The sequence below is a fragment of the Oreochromis niloticus genome, linkage group LG17 (genome assembly GCF_001858045.2).
Source record: "Oreochromis niloticus isolate F11D_XX linkage group LG17, O_niloticus_UMD_NMBU, whole genome shotgun sequence".
NCBI lineage: Eukaryota > Metazoa > Chordata > Actinopteri > Cichliformes > Cichlidae > Oreochromis > Oreochromis niloticus.
Window position 1 is genome coordinate 38,642,594 of NC_031981.2, and position 20,630 is coordinate 38,663,223.

The 20,630-nt window shown below is 42.5% G+C and overlaps 1 long non-coding RNA gene across 1 annotated transcript; it reads left to right on the forward strand.

The window, feature by feature from the left end:
• Positions 1-10,436: 10,436 nt before the first annotated feature.
• Positions 10,437-12,136, forward strand: LOC112842579 (uncharacterized). Its single transcript, XR_003214406.1, has 2 exons — positions 10,437-11,202; positions 11,245-12,136. It is a non-coding gene; the product is annotated as an uncharacterized LOC112842579 (long non-coding RNA).
• The last annotated feature ends 8,494 nt before the right edge of the window (positions 12,137-20,630 follow it).

Here is a 20,630-nt window from a genome sequence, read left to right on the forward strand (position 1 = left end):
GAAGCTAGAGACACCGGCAACCATAGTCAATTGTCTTCCAGGGGCCAGAGCAGGCGACATTGAAGGAAATTTAAAACTGCTGGCTAAGGGTAAACGTAAATACAGTAAGATCATAATTCACGTCGGCAGTAATGACACCCGGTTACGCCAATCGGAGGTCACTAAAATCAATATTGAATCGGTGTGTAACTTTGCCAAAACAATGTCGGACTCTGTAGTTTTCTCTGGTCCCCTCCCCAATCAGACCAGGAGTGACATGTTTAGCCGCATGTTCTCCTTAAATTGCTGGCTGTCTGAGTGGTGTCCCAGAAACGATGTGGGCTTCATAGATAATTGGCAAACCTTCTGGAGGAAACCTGGTCTTGTTAGGAGAGACGGCATCCATCCCACTTTGGATGGAGCAGCTCTCATTTCTAGAAATATGGACAAATTTATTAAACCCCCCAAAATATGACTATCCAGAGTTGGGACCAGGAAGCAGAGTTGCAGTCTTACGCGCCTCTCTGCAGCTTCTCTCCTCCTGCTACCCCCCCAAAAACCCATCTCCATTGAGACTGTGTCAGCTCCCAAAAAGACAAAAAACAAACCAAAAACCAGCAATAAACAACTTAAACATAAAAAATCACAAAGAAAGAACAATACAGTTTCCACATCTGAACCAAAGAGTAAAACAGTGAAATGTGGATTATTAAATATTAGGTCTCTCTCCTCCAAGTCTCTGTTAGTACATGACTTAATAATTGATCAACAAATCGATTTACTCTGCCTTACAGAAACCTGGTTGCAGCCGGATGAGTATGTTAGTTTAAATGAATCAACACCCCCGAGTCATTCTAACTACCAGAAATCTCGAAGCACAGGCCGAGGGGGCGGTGTGGCAGCAATTTTTCACACCAGCCTATTAATTAACGAAAGACCAAGACAGACTTTTAATTCATTTGAAAGCCTGATGCTTAACCTTGTCCACCCCAGCTGTAAAACTCAGAAACCAGTCTTACTTGTTATCATCTATCGTCCACCTGGGCCTTACACAGAGTTTCTCTCTGATTTCTCAGACTTTTTATCTGATTTAGTGCTCAGCTCAGATAAAATAATTATTGTGGGTGATTTTAACATCCATGTAGATGCTAAAAATGACAGCCTCAACATGGCATTTAATCTGTTATTAGACTCAATTGGCTTCTCTCAAAATGTAAAAGAACCCACCCACCACTTTAATCACACTCTAGATCTTGTTTTAACATATGGCATAGAAACTGAACATTTAACAGTGTTTCCTGAAAACCCTCTGCTGTCTGATCATTTCCTGATAACATTTACATTTACAATAATTGATTACACAGCAGTGGAGAGTAGACTTTATCAAAGTAGATGTCTTTCTGAAAGTGCTGTAACTAAGTTTAAGAATATAATCCACCCACTGTTATCATCTTCAATGCCCTGTACCAACATAGAGCAGAGCAGCTATCTGAACGCTACTCCAACAGAGGTCGATTATCTTGTTAATAATTTTACCTCCTCACTACGTACGACTCTGGATACTGTAGCTCCTGTGAAAACTAAGGCCTCAAATCCAAAGTCCCTGACTCCGTGGTATAATTCTCAAACACGTAGCCTAAAGCAGATAACTCGTAAGCTGGAGAGGAAATGGCGTGTCACAAATTTAGAGGATCATCATTTAGCCTGGAGAAATAGTTTGCTGCTTTATAAGAAAGCCCTCCGCAAAGCCAGAACATCTTACTATTCGTCACTGATTGAAGAAAATAAGAACAACCCCAGGTTTCTCTTCAGCACTGTAGCCAGGCTGACAAACAGTCAGAGCTCTACTGAGCCAACCATCCCTTTAACGTTAACTAGTAATGACTTCATGAACTTCTTCACAAATAAAATTTTTATCATTAGAGAAAAAATTACCAATAATCATCCCACAGATGTAATATCATCTACAGCTACTCTTAGTACCATCAATGTTAAGTTAGACTCTTTTTCTCCAATTGATCTTTCTGAGTTAACTTCAATAATTAATTCCTCCAAACCATCAACGTGTCTTTTAGACCCCATTCCTACAAAACTGCTCAAAGAAGTCCTGCCATTAATTAATGCTTCAATCTTAAATATGATCAACCTATCTCTAATAATCGGCTATGTACCACAGGCCTTCAAGGTGGCTGTAGTTAAACCTTTACTCAAAAAGTCATCTCTAGACCCAGCTGTCTTAGCTAATTATAGGCCAATCTCCAACCTTCCTTTCATATCAAAAATCCTTGAAAGAGTAGTTGTCAAACAGCTAACTGATCATCTGCAGAGGAATGGCTTATTTGAAGCGTTTCAGTCAGGTTTCAGAGCTCAGCACAGCACAGAAACAGCTTTAGTGAAGGTTACAAATGATCTTCTTATGGCCTCTGACAGTGGACTCATCTCTGTGCTTGTCCTGCTAGACCTCAGTGCTGCATTCGATACTGTTGACCATAATATCCTATTAGAGCGATTAGAACATGCTGTAGGTATTACAGGTACTGCACTGCAGTGGTTTGTATCATATCTATCTAATAGACTCCAATTTGTACATGTAAATGGAGAGTCCTCTTCAGACACTAAGGTCAATTATGGTGTTCCACAGGGTTCAGTGCTAGGACCAATTCTATTTACATTATACATGCTTCCCCTAGGCAACATCATTAGAAGACATAGCATAAATTTTCACTGCTATGCAGATGACACGCAGCTCTATCTATCCATGAAGCCAGGTAACACACACCAATTAGTTAAACTGCAGGAATGTCTTAAAGACATAAAGACCTGGATGGCCGCTAACTTTCTGCTTCTTAATTCAGATAAAACTGAGGTTATTGTACTCGGCCCTGAAAATCTTAGAAATATGGTATCTAAGCAGATTCTTACTCTGGATGGCATTACCTTGGCCTCCAGTAACACTGTGAGAAACCTTGGAGTCATTTTTGACCAGGACATGTCCTTCAACGCACATATTAAACAAATATGTAAGACTGCTTTCTTCCATTTGCGCAACATCTCTAAAATTAGAAATATCCTGTCTCAGAGTGATGCTGAAAAACTAGTTCATGCATTTATTACTTCCAGGCTGGACTACTGTAATTCACTATTATCAGGATGTCCTAAAAACTCGCTGAAAAGCCTTCAGCTAATCCAAAATGCTGCAGCAAGAGTACTGACAGGGACTAGAAAGAGAGAGCATATTTCTCCTGTTTTGGCTTCCCTTCATTGGCTTCCTGTTAAATCCAGAATTGAATTCAAAATCCTGCTCCTCACATACAAGGTCTTAAATAATCAGGCCCCATCTTATCTTAATGACCTTGTAGTACCATATCACCCTATTAGAGCACTTCGCTCTTGCACTGCAGGCCTACTTGTTGTTCCTAGAGTATTTAAAAGTAGAATGGGAGGCAGAGCCTTCAGTTTTCAGGCCCCTCTTCTGTGGAACCAGCTTCCAGTTTGGATTCAGGAGACAGACACTATCTCTACTTTCAAGATTAGGCTTAAAACTTTCCTTTTTGCTAAAGCATATAGTTAGGGCTGGACCAGGTGACCCTGAATCCTCCCTTAGTTATGCTGCAATAGACGTAGGCTGCCGGGGATTCCCATGATGCATTGAGTTTTTCCCTTCCAGTCACCTTTCTCACTCACTATGTGCTAATAGACCTCTCTGCATCGAATCATATCTGTTATTAATCTCTGTCTCTCTTCCACAGCATGTCTTTCATCCTGTTTTCCTTCTTTCACCCCAACCGGTCGCAGCAGATGGCCGCCCCTCCCTGAGCCTGGTTCTGCCGGAGGTTTCTTCCTGTTAAAAGGGAGTTTTTCCTTCCCACTGTCGCCAAAGTGCTTGCTCATAGGGGGTCATATGATTGTTGGGTTTTTCTCTGTATTTATTATTGTGCTATCTACTGTACAATATAAAGCGCCTTGAGGCGACTTTTGTTGTGATTTGGCGCTATATAAATAAAATTGAATTGAATTGAATTGAACTTATGACTACACACCATCTCACCCAACCAACATCATCACAAAGTATGCCGATGACACGACTGTGGCTGGGATCATCTCTGATGGAGGTGAGATGGTGTACAGGATGGAGGTAGAGAACTTGTCCTGCTGGTGTTCAGAAAATAACCTGAATTTGAACGTCCTTAAAATAAAAGGACACATAATGGACTAAAGGAGGCACAGACCGAGTGGACTCTGTGTCCACCTATAGGTTTCTGCGTACCTACATCTCTGCTGAGCTCACCTGGAGCCACAACACCAACCCCCTGCTAAAGAAGGCCCGCACATCACAGGTGACCTGCTGCCCACTGGTCAGTGCCTCAGGTAGATCAGGTGCCTCCAGGCTCCCAAACAGCTTCTTCCCCCGGACCATTCGGACTCCCATCACTCATGCCACTCACACACAGACTCTGTTCAGACCAAGTCTTTTCTTTGCACTACTTCCAAATCTTTTGCATCTTGTTAACATGGACTGCTTATCTGTATGTAAGCAAAGCCTGCTCAAATGTAGCCAAAAGAACTGATTACAAGCTACTACAAGCTGTCTTTTGTGCTTAATTCACAAGATGAAATGAAACACATAACTGATACTTCATGATAGCACTGTAGACAGGAGTTAAAGGTGGGTCAGAGGGATCCAGAATGGCATTTGTGGTACGGAAGTGGCCGTCCTCGTACTTCAGCATCTAGCAAGTGTTACTGAAAAAGACCAAATATAAAGTGAGTAATACAAATTTTTTTAAGTGGCAGGTAGTTTAAGTGCAACGTTCAAACAGTTTAATGAGTAACGGCAGACACACAAACTCTTTTTCTGCAGTTTGTCACACAATGTGTCTACTAGCTAAAAGTATGGCCACTCCAAGATGAGACAACTCACAGTGGAGAGGACTGAAGAAAGACAGCATAAGAAAAGAAACAAAAGAATTCATTTTTAAAGATAAGGACTCAGTGACATTTCATAGACTGGAAATTTAAAGCTACTTGTGCTCACTGCACTGATGTAGACAGTAAAACAGTACGATGATCTGGTGAAGAAAAGGTACCCATGATCAGAGTCACATTAAGAGTAGCAGAGATCTATTTGAATTTAAACGGATGATGATCTCCAGAGTCCCGTATACAAGCTTTATGATATCTAGGAGTTGGAAATTAGCCACGATAGCCTTTGTAACGTCAGCTGCAGGAGCATGCCAGCTGATCACAACATGTACATGAAGAAAATCAACTGAAGTTCACAATCCCGTCCATGAGTGGGAGTGATTGGTTTTCCCATGATCCTCGGCTATATTCACTTTTCTGTTTAGGTGTGGAGATTATTATCCCTTTTTGTGCTTGTATTTTACATCACAGATGGTCAAGCTGAAGAAACTCATTAGAATTTGAATTTAAGCAGAGATCAAATTTGCATTCATAGTTGTATTGATATTATTTAAATAACTTAGTGTAACAGCAGGTGAAGGTTGAGTTAGCAGCTGCCTTTTCCTTTTACACTTATCGTATACTTCAGACTGTAATTGAGTCAGTACTTTCACAGAGTATCTTTACTACTATTAGTACCTGCCTACCAAGTAATTTTGTTTGTTTTGTACAGAAACGTCTGTGCCGAGTATAACCTAGAAGCCAAGAGGTCAAAATCGGAGACGCCCCCAAGGGTGGTGGAGAATGACCAAGCTAAGATCCTGTGGGACTTCCAGATACAGATGGACAAAATGGTGGTGGCTAACCAACCGGACATAGTGGTGTTGGACAAACAGAAGAAGACGGCCGTAGTGATGGATGTAGCGGTCCCGAATGACAGCAACATCAGGCAGAAGGAACACGAGAAGCTGGAGAAATACGAAGGGCTCAGAGAAGAGCTGAAGATGTGGAGGGAATCATATATATATATGTATAGATATATATATATATCTATACATATATATATATATTAGGGGTGCAACAATACTCGTATCAATATTGAACCGTTCAATACAGTGCTTTCGGTTCGGTACGCATATGTATCGAACAATACAAAAGTTTTTATTTATTTTATCAACTTTTCTTCTGACGATTCTGTCTGTGTTGAGAGCTCAATGGATCTGCGTTCGACTACCCCGCCTAGGCTGCACTGTCGAGTGCAGATCCACTGAGCGCAGCGCAAGCTAGCAAGACAGAAGCTAAGCTCGTTGCAACATGGCAACTGCCTCAACACTACCCGAAACTGAACCTCCCCCACCCTCATTCAGATCTGGCCTTTGGAACTATCTTGATTTTCATGTGAAGCATGATCCTGATGGTAAGCGCGTCATGGACAAAAGTAAAACAGTATGTTGGATGTGCCACGCAATGCTCAATTGGTGGGAACTAATGCATTAGCGCAGTTAGCTTGTTAACGTGTTGATGCCGTCCAGCCCCACGCACGGGGCGATCCCCTGTAACTCGTTAACGGAGATTTGCGGCGTTATGGCGTTAAAGTCATTTTAACGAGATTAATGCTGACAGCACTAGTGGGAACACAACGAATATGACACACATTTACGCCGACATCATCCTAGTGCAAAGACAAGTGGAAGCAGACAAAAACAACAAGCACGCATGCTACAGACTTTACCCGAGTCATTTAGACAGCCGTTAGCACATGATTCTCCTTATGGGGACCTGATATGTTTAATATGCTGCTGAGAATATACCCCAGAAGAAGCGTATAGTATAGCTTTTATTTTGGAAAGAGACATTTCTCTGTAATAAACTCTCTTTTCCACAGATGAGTGATTTCTCGATCAGATAGATTTATTTTATTCTATTATTTTGTTGTTTCAGCAACATTAAATTTAAAAACTGTACTTTTGAGTTAAAATATATATTTATAATTTTAATAAATGACAAATTAAAAAGGCATGAACATTTTTTTTGTATCAAAAAAATATCAAACCGTGACACCAAAGTATTGAACCAAACCGTGAATTTTGTGTATCGTTGCACCCCTAATAAAAAAAAACAAACACCCAGCACGCCCCTACGGGTGGTTTATCCTTCAAGCTCGGGTCCTCTACCAGAGGCCTGGGAGCTTGAGGGTCCTGTGCAGTATCTTAGCTGTACCCAGGACTGCGCTTTTCTGGACAGAGATCTCCGATGTTGTTCCCGGGATCTGCTGGAGCCACTCGCCTAGCTTGGAAGTCACCGCACCTAGTGCTCCGATTACCACGGGGACCACCGTTACCTTCACCCTCCACATCCTCTCGAGCTCTTCTCTGAGCCCTTGGTATTTCTCCAGCTTCTCGTGTTCCTTCTTCCTGATATTGCTGTCATTCGGAACTGCTACATCGATCACTACGGCCGTCTTCTCCTGTTTGTCTACCACCACTATGTCCGGTTGGTTAGCCACCACCATTTTGTCCGTCTGTATCTGGAAGTCCCACAGGATCTTAGCTCGGTCATTCTCCATCACCCTTGGGGGCGTCTCCCATTTTGACCTCGGGACTTCCAGGTTATACTCGGCACAGATGTTCCTGTACACTATGCCGGCCACTTGGTTATGGCGTTCCATGTATGCCCTGCCTGCTAGCATCTTGCACCCTGCTGTTATGTGCTGGATTGTCTCTGGGGCATCTTTACACAGCCTGCACCTGGGGTCTTGCCTGGTGTGATAGACCCCAGCCTCTATGGATCTTGTACTCAGAGCTTGTTCCTGTGCTGCCATGATTAGTGCCTCTGTGCTGTCTTTCAGTCCAGCTTTGTCCAGCCACTGGTAGGATTTCTGGATATCAGCCACCTCCTCTATCTGCCGGTGGTACATACCGTGCAGGGGCCTGTCCTTCCATGATGGTTCCTCGTCTCCCTCCTCTTTCTTGGGTTTCTGCTGCCTGAGGTATTCACTGAACACTCGGTCAGTCAGTTGGGGCCATCTTCCCAATGTATTCTTGGATGTTCGTTGTCTCATCCTGGACTGTGGTGCTGACACTCACCAGTCCCCGGCCCCCTTCCTTCCGCTTTGCGTACAGTCTCAGGGTGCTGGACTTGGGGTGAAACCCTCCATGTATGGTCAGGAGCTTTCTTGTCTTGATGTCAGTGGCTTCTAGCTCCTCCTTTGGCCAGCCTATTACCCCAGCAGGGTACCTGATCACGGGCAGGGCGTAGGTGTTGATGGCCCGGATCTTGTTCTTACCGTTCAGCTGACTCCTCAGGACTTGCCTGACCCTCTGCAGGTATTTGGTGGTTGGAGCCTTTCTAGCGGCCTCTTCATGGTTCCCATTCGCCTGCGGGATCCCCAGGTACTCTCAACTGTCCTCTATGTCTGCAATGTTGCCTTCTGGTAGTTCAATCCCCTCAGTTCTGACTCCCTTCCCTCTCTTTGTTACCATCCGACTACACTTCTCCAGCCCAAATGACATCCCGATGTCATTGCTGTATAGCCTGGTAGTGTGGATCAGTGAATCGATGTCTTGTTCACTCTTGGCATACAGCTTGATGTCATCCATGTACAGGAGGTGGCTGACAACTGCTCCGTTCCGTAGTCGGTATCCGTAGCCAGTCTTGTTAATGATCTCACTGAGGGGGTTCAGGCCTATGCAGAACAGCAGTGGGGACAGAGCATCTCCTTGGTAGATCCCGCACTTGATGGTGACTTGTGCTATGGGCTTGGAGTTGGCCTCTAGTGTTGTACGCCACATCCCCATTGAGTTGCTGATGAAGGCTCTTAGGGTCCTGTTGATCTTGTACAATTCTAGGCATTCCAGTATCCAGCTGTGGGGCATTGAGTCATAGGCCTTCTTGTAACAGGTTGGTCAGTCTGGTCTTGCAGTCTCGGCTGACTGTTCTGTCTACCAGTAGCTGGTGTTTTGCGCCTCTCGTATTCTTGCCAATCCCTTTCTGTGCCCCGCTCATGTATTGACCCATGTGCCTGTTCATCTTAGCCGATATGATGCCTGACAGGAGCTTCCATGTAGTACTGAGGCAGGTTATTGGTCGGTAGTTGGATGGGACCGCTCCCTTCTTGGGGTCCTTGGGGATCAGGACCGTCCGACCTTCGGTTAGCCATTCTGGGTGTCTCTCCTTGACTAGCAGCTGGTTCATTTGTCCTGCCAGACGCTCATGGAGTGCAGTCAGCTTCTTCAGTCAGTAGGCGTGAACCATGTCGGGCCCTGGTGCTGTCCAACTCTTCATGCTGGAGACCCTGTCTTGGATATCTGCCACTGTGATGGTTACTGGACCCTGTTCAGGGAGGTCGCAATGTTCTGCCCTCAGATCCGCTAGCCACTGAGCATTGCCGTTATGGGTTGCATCCTTCTCCCATATGCTCTTCCAGTATTGCTCCGTCTCCAGCCTTGGTGGTGCTGTTCTCTTATTGTTCCCTTGCCACTGAGAGTACACCTTTGCTGGTTCTGTGGAGAACAGCTGGTTTATTCTCCTGCCTTCTGTCTCTCTGGTGTACCTCCTCAAGCAGCTGACCAAGGCTGTGAGTCTTTGCTTGGCAGTTTCCAAGGCCTCAGGTATGGACAGCTTGCTGTATTTCTTATGCACCTTCTTTGTCGCACCTTTCTGCAACTCTGTTAGTTGGCTAACCTCCCTCCGTGCTACTTGGATCTTGCCCTCTAGCCTCCTTCTCCATGGAGGGTACTGCCCCTTGTGGCTGTTCAACTTGTAGCCAAGCATCTCACTGATCACTGCTGCCGTAGTGTAGATCAGCTTGTTAGTGCCGGTAATCGTGGTTGTTGATATCGTCCGTAGTGCTGCATTAACATCATCTAGCAGACCTTCTGAGGGTACTTCACGTAATCTTGGTAACCGGCTACGGGGGATCCAGGTTTCAAGCTTGGCCATGATCCTATCTTTCAGGTCAGTTCCTCTCACACTCAACGATCCTTCTCCTATCGCACTTGGGGCTATGTACCCAATCTCGGGTGGGGGTGATGATATCTCCCCCCTGACCTGGCGTCCTGACTCCTCCATGTCGTAGCATTTATGTTGTACCTCGTCGATCTCTAGCTGTGAGAGCAGTCCCTTCTTTCGAATGTTGGAACACTGAGTTACTAGTTGTTTCGCCGTCATTGTGGATGTTGGGTATCGAAGAATCCATAGGTCCCTCATCCTATTCATGTAGCCCCTTCCGCCAGGGTTACTTGAGTAGTAGCATTCCAACAATGCCCTGTTTTCGTCTCTTGCCCACCGATGCCTTCTTGTTCCAGTAGCCCACTTGTCGTCAGGGTGCCCTGGTTCCTCAACACCTGACGCGGACCTTGCTGATCCGGGCGACGTCCGAGCCAGCATGCCTTCATATTTATCTGTCTCGCTCATGTCTGCGATAGGCTCGCTTTAGCTTAGGGGGTCTAGCCTTAGGACCCTTACTGGATACAGACGCCCCAGGCAGGAATCGAACTTGCGATCCTCTGCTCCAAAGGCATGTAGTCTAGGCGTGTAATATATATATATATATATATGTTAAGAGAATATTGTATAATATGATCAGCTATATGAAATGTATCTTTTTATCTTACTGTTGGGGACATGTCTGGGTGACTTTTCACCCAGTAACTTGTTTGCAGCTACTAACCGCTTCCTGTCTTCAGAGAACAGAGAAGTGAAGACTCAGCTCTATTAGAAGAACATGCAAATGTAGTGAAGGGAAAAAACCCGCGGCTCCAAATGATGTTGTTACCTTTGTACACACACACACACACACACACACACACGCACACAAAACATCTTGTATAAATAAAGGACGGGGACAGTTGTGGGGCGCAGATCCTGTGTACATGACTGCCCCTCGCGAGGAAAAACTTCTGCAGTGTTTGTGTGTTTTCTAAACTCAGGAGTCTTGGCTAAAGAAAGAACGGCAGGGTGATTTAAAGAAATCCCCTGTCATTTAAATTGGTCCTTCGAACCTAGAGATGGAAACAGCAGACTCATTTCTGTGACTCCAATAAGGTCTGATTTCTGCATCCTGACGCCGTGGGTAAACCAGCACCGAAGTCTGTCGACAGCCCTCTCCAGGTAGAGGTGAGAGTCCTGGAACGTTGAATTCGGGTCCAGGCCGGTGATTTAGTACTGGTCCACGACGTTGGGATCCAGATGACCTGAACAACCAGCAAAAGACGACTGAGGGTGAGAAAACACTTTTTGGTTTTAAACCGCCGGAAGGGTTTAGAAGAATGCGCAAAATAGGTTAGAAGTAGCCGGAATTACTTCAGGAAATGCGCAAAGGTTGGAAGTAGCCGGAATTACTTCAGGATACGCGTAAAATAGGTTGGAAGTAGCCGGAATTACTTCAAAGAAGCACGTGAAATAGGGTTTACGTTCGCCACAAGGAACTGTGTTTAGAGTGGTTTTAGAAGTGACCGTGAATTACTTCGTGACAAATTAGCGCGCAAATGTCTATCTGTGTGTACGTATATGTGTTTTGGAAGTAAGTTGATTTTGCAGCACAATAAGTTGCTGAACTACTTCCATTGTTTTTTGTTTTTTATTGTTTTCTTTGCTGAGGCTCACGTACTGGTGACAAAGGAGAACGGTTGAGTTTTATCTCGTAAAACTGATACCGCTTCATTTTTTAGAAATGAAGTAGAAGGCCGTACCAGTAAACCACTCTGAAGTCTAGCGTGCCAGTGACGGCCCAGCAAAATCTTTGAGAATGGAGAATAAACAAGCAAAATTAACACCTGATGAGAAATGTTTAGAAAAACAACAAACCAGAGTAGGACTAATCCAAAAGAAAGACAGAGGAATGCTTAGTGGAACAGCAAGAGGTAGAGGTAGACCTATACACACACCAAAAAGTGGCTTTAGCACTGCATGCTGGAGGTGTGGAAAAGAGGGACATTTTGTACGTGACTGTAAGAAACTAAGAAGCAGTTCAGACTAGGAAGGAAATAATAATCCCTCATCAAGTGACAAATTAGAGATCAAAGTAGAAGTTTAAAATGAGTTGGATACAGACCCAATTGAATATATATATAAATACTCTTAGGAATAAAGTGGAATAAAGAAAAGGTTAAATCGAATTAGAGCTTATCTCTACTATATTCAAACTAATAATAGGAAGCATAGCAACCTGTAAATTGGTATTACCAAATGATACAAAATTGGGTAGACAACCATACCCAGAATGAATAGAATGAATGAAAGCAGATAATTCACAGCATACGCAGATGTACCAAAACCGATGAAGACTTCTTTTCCTATTTGTCAGATGAAGATGAAGTGTAACTAATGATGTGGTAACTGAAAACGTGAGAAACAAGTAGTTACTCACTGATGAATTGTACATTTCACTTCGTGATCAACAGGAGGGAATGTTAAGAGAATATTGTATAATATGATCAGCTATATGAAATGTATCTTTTTATCTTACTGTTGGGGACATGTCTGGGTGACTTTTCACCCAGTAACTTGTTTGCAGCTACTAACCGCTTCCTGTCTTCAGAGAACAGAGAAGTGAAGACTCAGCTCTATTAGAAGAACATGCAAATGTAGTGAAGGGAAAAAACCCGCGGCTCCAAATGATGTTGTTACCTTTGTACACACACACACACACACACACACACACACACACACACACACGCACACAAAACATCTTGTATAAATAAAGGACGGGGACAGTTGTGGGGCGCAGATCCTGTGTACATGACTGCCCCTCGCGAGGAAAAACTTCTGCAGTGTTTGTGTGTTTTCTAAACTCAGGAGTCTTGGCTAAAGAAAGAACGGCAGGGTGATTTAAAGAAATCCCCTGTCAATATATATATATATATATATTAAAATTCTTTATACTCAGTTAATTTGGAAGCAGACAGAGGAGAGAGCAGGGAGGGCTGGGAGTGACCAGGCTTCCCTCTACTCTTTAGCTCTGTTTTTTTTTTTTTTTTTTCAAAAAGTGAGACTATTCATCTTCTTTGAAAACCTACTTCCCTTTTTGTTTCTCCACCTCTCAAATAGGTGTCTATTTTAGGACTAGTAGTTTTCATCAACTCAGTGTGTGAGAAACTGAGATCGAGGAAGAGGAGGACAGAAAGAGAGCTGCAGGGTCAATCTCTATGGGCAGCAGTGTTCCTAATTCAGGCAATTTGCTGGGTCTTTCCTCACCATTTGCCCTTCAAACAGCATCCATCCTCTCATAGATCACCATGGCAACAGGACACACTCTTAGGACAAAGCAACAGAGGATATGAAAAGGGTTATGTAAGAGAAATTTAGATGAAAGTGTGTTTGGCATTAAAATTCACTCCTGACAAACATAATTGCGGGTCTCCTAATTAAGGCCAACAGGGAATGATAAATGATTAAACAGCAGTGGCGGATGCAACAGCAGAATAAAACACATAAACCAACGTGGAGCACCTGACAGACTGTGCACCTAATATATTAGTATATGCCTGTGTGTGCTAACTGATAAAAAGTGGCTGTACATTAGTGCTTAACATTTGGACTGCTCTCTCTGAAGCACTTACTGATGATGGCGACATTCATATAAATCGTTCAAAATATGATGTTTTGGATATTTGTTGATAAGTGGGTCAAACTTTATCCCCAAATTGGCCTGGGGAATTGTTTTCTGTCAGCTTTAACAAAAATAAATAAATTCAAGTATAAAAAACAAACATCATTTACAAGGAAACTGATTTTTTTTTAATCATTATTCTAATGCAAAATAATCCACCAGTAGTTACTCAACTAATTAATGACATGTATTTTCAAGTGTCATATAGTTTAAAAAAAAACAAAAAAAACAATTGTCATTTGTCTGTGCAGGTTCTCAGTCATCCAGGTCATCGTAGTCTAAGGAGCTTGGTAAGAAAAGCGTCTGGACTTCTTTAAGTTGCTTGAACACGTTTCACCTCTCATCCAAGAAGCTTCTTCAGTTCTAGGGTCAAATGGTGGAGAGTCCCAGATTTAAGCCCTGTGGGAGTTTCCCCCCAAAGAGGGACAAAAGACCCCCTGATGATCCATGAGCCAAAGCGTGAAAATGGGTGTAGGTCACAATCAGCCAAGGTTTTGGGTGAGCTCTTTGTGAAACCTAGCCCCACCCTATCATGTGATTTCCTGAGGTCAGATGGCCCACGATGTGAGTGGGCATTAAGGCGTCTGGGAAGGGATCTCAAAACTGGATTATAGATGGCAGACAGTTGGTGTCATAAGCCACCGCCTCTGTTGTCAGTTGCATTTTATTTATACAGTAACAGCTGTCTAAAGGAGTTTTTCAAAAGTAAAGACTACACTAAAAAACACAATGAGAAAGCAGGTGATGCATTTACAGCAAATGAATTTGTTGTTGTTTCGTTTTGTTGATGTTAGTGGGTCTAAATAGTTCAGTAGAGTTAGTACTAAATCACTTTGAACACCTGTAGCTGAATCTATTACCACATTAGATCAAAACCACAGACCTGCCAGTAAGCAGAGATGCTTCTGTTGCCAAAAACAAAAATAAAACAAAATTAATTAAAGATTTGTAAGTTTGTTGTCTGCTCCCATGACAGTCATCACCAATGTTCCCTCTAATATTTCATGTGTCTGAGCAAACACACAAACTCCCTGAGCGTCCCTTAGACCACTGTGAGCAACATTTGACGTGTGCACTGTGGTCAGGCCAGCATCTAATCCATCCAAGTTACATGGTTTATTAAAATAATCAAATCACAGCATTTACATTTATGTTAGACTACTTTTAATTAAGTGCTTTAGCCCACTTACAATGAAAATTTTTTAAAAAAAAGTCTTGTTCATGACCTGTGTAGTATGTTAACACTATCCATCCATCCATCCATTCGCTTCCGCTTATCCTTTTCAGGGTCGCGGGGGGCGCTGGAGCCTATCCCAGCTGTCATAGGGTGAGAGGCGGGGTACACCCTGGACAGGTCGCCAGTCTGTCGCAGGGCCACTATTGGAAGTAAAAATAACTTGAACTCCAATTTTGACAACACAACTTTCTTTTTATTTTATAAAGCTCTGACTTATATTATGAGTATGAGTCTGTGGTCTGGGAGAGAGTCCTGTAACTCTCTGTCTGCAAAATCCAGTAAATAATGACCAATGTTGGGCAATTAAGCAGTTGAGCAGCTAAAAGCTCTGCTTCCCATGGTGCTGAGGTGGAAGGAAGGCACAGAAAGCTGGATAGAAGAAGAAGATCAAAGTGAACGGGCAGAAAACGTAGTGTTTAACAGGTCAGAAAGGTAAGGAGGTGCGAGGTTATGAAGGGCCTTGAAGGTGAGCAGAAGAAGTTTGTATATTATCCGGAACTTCACTGGGAGCCAGTGAAGTTCCTGAAGAACAGGGTGATGTGCTGGTAGGAGGGGTTCTGGTGATAATGCGAGCAGCAGAGTTCTGAACCAGTTGAAGCTTATGGAGGGTCTTGATGCATTCTCAATCATCCAGGAAAGTAAATCTAAACAGCCCATTGTTCCTTCAGTGGGCTGGTTTCAGTCATTATGCAAATGTACTATTTATAAGGTTTGGGGAAACCTGCAGTCAGCGGAGACTGAAGAAGTCACTTGGATGAGTGACGAAACGTTTCTCCCACAAAACGCTACGTCCAGATGAACAGATTCAACTTTTGAAGCTTATGGAGGGATTTATGGGGGACACCATGCAAAAGAGAATTGCAGTCGTCAATATGGCAGGTAACAAGACTGTGGACAAGAATGGCCGTAGACTGGGTGGAAAAAGAAGGACGTACTCTGTTAATGTTGCATAGGTGGAAATAGGCAGAACGGGTGAGATAAATATGAATGTGAATCGCATCAGTGGCTGGAGCAGCCAGTCACCGGTCACTTACTGACTCACACTGCAAAACAGAACGAATTGTTAACATATTTATTTCAATTTCAATTCAGGTTAGATTTTTTTTTGTGCGCAGAGACCGTGCCAGCAGTGCACGATTGCACAAGCGCGCAGCTTAGAGGGAACATCGTATGGGATCAGAACGATGCCACCTTGAAATGAAACTGAAAAAAATATTGTCACTGAAATAAATGTACTGAAAAATCTTGTATTGAAAGTGAAAAAAAATTGATAGTGAAAAATGATTAATTGAAACTGTAATTTTTTTGTTTTCGCTTACAATTTTTTTTTCAGCTTCAATCCACTTTTTTCATTTTCAATCCATTTTTCAGTTTCTGCTGGCACTGTTTTGGCGTCCAGAGGCGCACTTGAGGGGGCGGGGATTCCGACCCGCATGTATTTGCATACATTATAGAGGCCAACGCTTGTGCTGACCAAGCTGCCATTTTTCTCTTTTTGCCTCTTTCAATGGCTGCATCAGTTACAATATTTTTTTCAGTTTCATTTAAAGGTGGCTTCGTTCTGATCCCATAATTTTGGACATCACTGTGGATTACAATCTACCATCCACTATATTAGAAGTGATTAAACGATCATTAATCAGTATCATCGACAGTTACAGATTCAAATTAAATTGAACAAAAACGAAAAGTTGCATAAAAATGTAAATATATATGTGTGAGTGAACGATCATTAATAAGTATTATCAACAGTAACAAATATTATTCTGCACATTAAGCAGTTTGGATTATTTTTCCCACGTAGGCTAAAAACTCTGTGAACGTACTCATTTTATAGGCACAGTGCAGTTTTCAGTTACACTTTCCTCATATTAACACACTCATAATGACAGCAATACACTTACATGATGTAGACAGTATAACTGGAGCAAAGTTTATAGTTTCAGTATGTGGGACAGTATGCAGTATGCAAACAGACACACTAAATGTCAGAGCATGCTATAGTTTGTCCAGGAGCAAGGTAAGCCCACAGTGCACACTGATAGATCTGTTATTGGTGCTGGTGCACGATTGGGAGTGCTGGGCTTCTTCACCCTCTATTAATGTCAAGAAAATATGAAGTCAGTCCCTAAAAACTTTGATATCATGAGCTGTGCTGTGTTTGTTATCCAGCAGCACACAAGTACAGAAACTAACATCTTTATGAAATTAATGCTTGTTTGTTTGAATCTGGTTCTGGTTTCTCTGGTTCCACAGGGTATGCCACCATACAACACTAACACTTATTCCTTTGTTCATTTGGTCTAATCATGTGTCTATCACAAGTCAAGGACTCTTCTAAATGTTACCTGCTTTTTATCAAACAGGGATTGAAAGTCATGTCTTTTCACATCCATCCACTGGACATTACAACAAGTACCAGTGCCAATAAAAAAAATAAAAAAAACGGGACAATAAAAGTTTCATTTGATGGCTTCAAAACACAATCTACTTTCTTGATAACATATGTGATATCTGAAATCACTTGGTTAACAGATGCAAAATTCAGATTCTACCTATTCATGCATTCATAACAACAAAGTCTTCTGGTGCCACGATTACATACAATGATGTCATTTAACACAATGTGAATACAAGAGCTGACAATACTTCAGCTTCAGCAAAAAATCCACTTGAGTCTTTGTCATAAAAACCTCTTGCTGACAATTGTTTCCCACTGTTTTGATGCCAATGGCAAATCAGAAATGAAGTACAAGCTTATTGCTGCTGTTTGTGAGTAATTTCAATTCAATTCATTTTTTTATATACTGCCAATTCACAACAACACTTGCCTCAAGGCACTTTTTATTGCAAAGTAAAGACCTTACAATAATGCAGAGAAAATCCCAACAGTCAAACAACCCCCTATGAGCAAGCACTCGGTGACGACGGGAAAGAAAATCTCCCTTCTAGGAAGAAATCTCCGGTAGAACCAGGCTCAGGGAGGGGCGGGGCCATCTCACCGGTTAGGAGTGAGGGGAGGGAGACAAGAAAAAAGACACACAGTGGACGAGAGGCAGAGATTAATAATAACCAATGATTAAATGTGGAGTGTACAAACACACAGTCAGTGAAAAAAAGGTGAGTGAAGTAAAAACAGTCAGTTTATCATGAGCCCCCAGCAGCCTAAACCTATCACAGTGAAACTAAGGGAAGGATGAGGATCACGTGATCCAGCCCTAACTATAACCTTTATCCAAAGGACAAAGTCTACCAAGCATTCAGTTTATCTATGTGACCATTTGGTTCCTTGAACTAATAATATCAGCCTCAAAAATGTAAAATTCAAGTCTAATATATCTGCATTTACCAGAAAAACTTTATCAAGATCATTACTAAGTACAAAAAGCTGTTTTACTCTTTTCCTCAAATTTTAGTTATTATAAGTTCATTTTGTGGTGTGTTTTGTTTGGAGTAGGTGTTGCTTTATAAAATTGTTCTACTAACCTTGTAGAGTACTCATCTCGCTAACTGGAGCAGACTGGAAAGCAGCTTTCATTATCACGACCCACACATGCATGTGGCATCACTGTCTCCATAAACGGAGTCATCAACAAAACAGTTATGCAGCATCTTTTTCTTGATCCCATCTCCTTTCTTTGTACAACAGAGCTCAGACTTCCATGTTTATTGGCTTTGCTCCGTCCACTTATTTACTTCTTTCATCCTGCCTCTGTTCATTCTCAGTTTCGGCTATCCAGTCCAACTCATCGTGACTTGTTCATTCATTCTCCGCCCCCTCCCGTCCTCCTCCTCCATCACCAACAACACTGATTCATCCTCTTCCTTCCTGCTCAAATCTTCATACAGGTGTTGTTGGTTTGACCTTGACAAAACTCATAAAATCATTCATCATAAGTGGAGACCTATCAAAATGTAAATGATGACAGGTAGAGAAGTGGGGGTAGGTGCATCATGTGCCCAATGAGCTGTGCCTCTAGGGGCCAGCCAAATCGATCTGATGAAAGGACTACAAGGGCCTTCGAGAAGGCAATTGGTTGATTGGTCCTATAATGTCTCTCCTATCTTCTCTCTGTGGCTGTGGCTGGCATGGTTACCAGCTCACACTGGGTCACACTGGGAGGATTTAATGAAGATAATGGCTGGTTTTGTAGCTCTGATACTGTTATCAGTCTGTACTTTTCATTTCTCCCATCCTTTGTGGGAAAAAGCAAGCAATCCTGTTTTATTCCACATGTTTCACCCTTTCTGTGGACAACTGACCTTTCTGTCCACATCAGAACCTGAAGCAATCTGTCTGTCAGCAGCACAGACAAACCGAAAGAAGAGAAACCAGACAGCGTTCACCTAGCTGACTGACAGCAGAAACTAAGTGGACAAAAATAGGTTTCATGCAGACTCAAAAGCATCATTTCTAATAAAGTTCCTGATAAGATGTTAGCTTAATGTTTCATGGACTTTGTCCACTTCATTTTCAATTCAATTAAATTATATTTATACAGCGCCAAATCACAACAAAAGTCGCCTCAAGGTGCTTTATATTGTAAGGTAGACCCTAAAATGATACATACAGAGAAAAACCCAACAATCAAATGATCCCTTATGAGCAAGCACTTTGGCGACAGTGGGAAGGAAAAACTCCCTTTTAACAGGAAGAAACCTCCGGCAGAACCAGGCTCAGGGAGGGGCGGGGCCATCTGCTGTGATTGGTTGGGGTGAGAGAAGGAAGACAGGATAAAGACATGCTGTGGAAGAGAGACAGAGATTAATAACAAGTATGATTCAGTGCAGAGAGGTCTATTAACACATAGTGAGTGAAGAAGAAACACCCAGTGCATCATGGGAATCCCCGGCAGCCTACGTCTATTGCAGCATAACTAAGGGAGGATTCAGGGTCACCTGGTCCAGCCCTTATATTCTTTAGCAAAAAGGAAAGTTTGAAGCCTAATCTTGAAAGTAGAGATAGTGTCTGTCTCCTGAATCCAAACTGGAAGCTGGTTCCACAGAAGAGGGGCCTGAAAACTGAAGGCTCTCCCTCCCATTCTACTTTTAAATACTCTAGGAACAACAAGTAGGCCTGCAGTGTGAGAGCGAAGTGCTCTAATAGGGTGATATGGTACTACAAGGTCATTAAGATAAGATGGGACCTGATTATTGTGAGATTATCATATTATCTTATGCCATGTTATACCCCTAATTAAAGAATGTGAAATTATTATGTAGTTTTAGTTTGCATTATTCTCCTGAATTAGAAGAAGGTGATAACTATTACATTTGTTAAACTGATTTGTATGACATTAGACTGCTGATTTATTGTGAATGGATGATATTGTTTTATGGTGCACTATACTGCTGAGTTAAGGAGAGAATATTGTGTGCAGAGAGTCAGGGCCTTTCTGTTCGGATAGCAGAAAAACAAGGAGCCGAGGTCATAACTTAGGCGCCGTTTGAGAGGAAGAATGTGAATGTTTAGGTTTTTACGACTAGGTGGGGGCCACTAAAGGCTATAAGAGCTTGAGTAACCCTCTACCAGTTGGAGATTTGCTGTGACCCTCTGCATGCATGTCTCCCCATCCGGATGGTTTATGCTCATAAAGTGTTGAATTGTATGGAAATAAATAATTGTTGATTGAGCATTTATACACCGAGTATTGTCCTTCCTTCAGCCCAAAGATTAAAAGAATTGGGAGATTTTAACATTATTTAAGACCTTGTATGTGAGGAGCAGGATTTTGAATTCTGGATTTAACAGGAAGCCAAAACAGGAGAAATCTGCTCTCTCTTTCTAGTCCCTGTCAGGACTCTTGCTGCAGCATTTTGGATCAGCTGAAGGCTTTTCAGGGAGTTTTTAGGACATCCTGATAATAAAGAATTACAGTAGTCCAGCCTGGAAGTAATAAA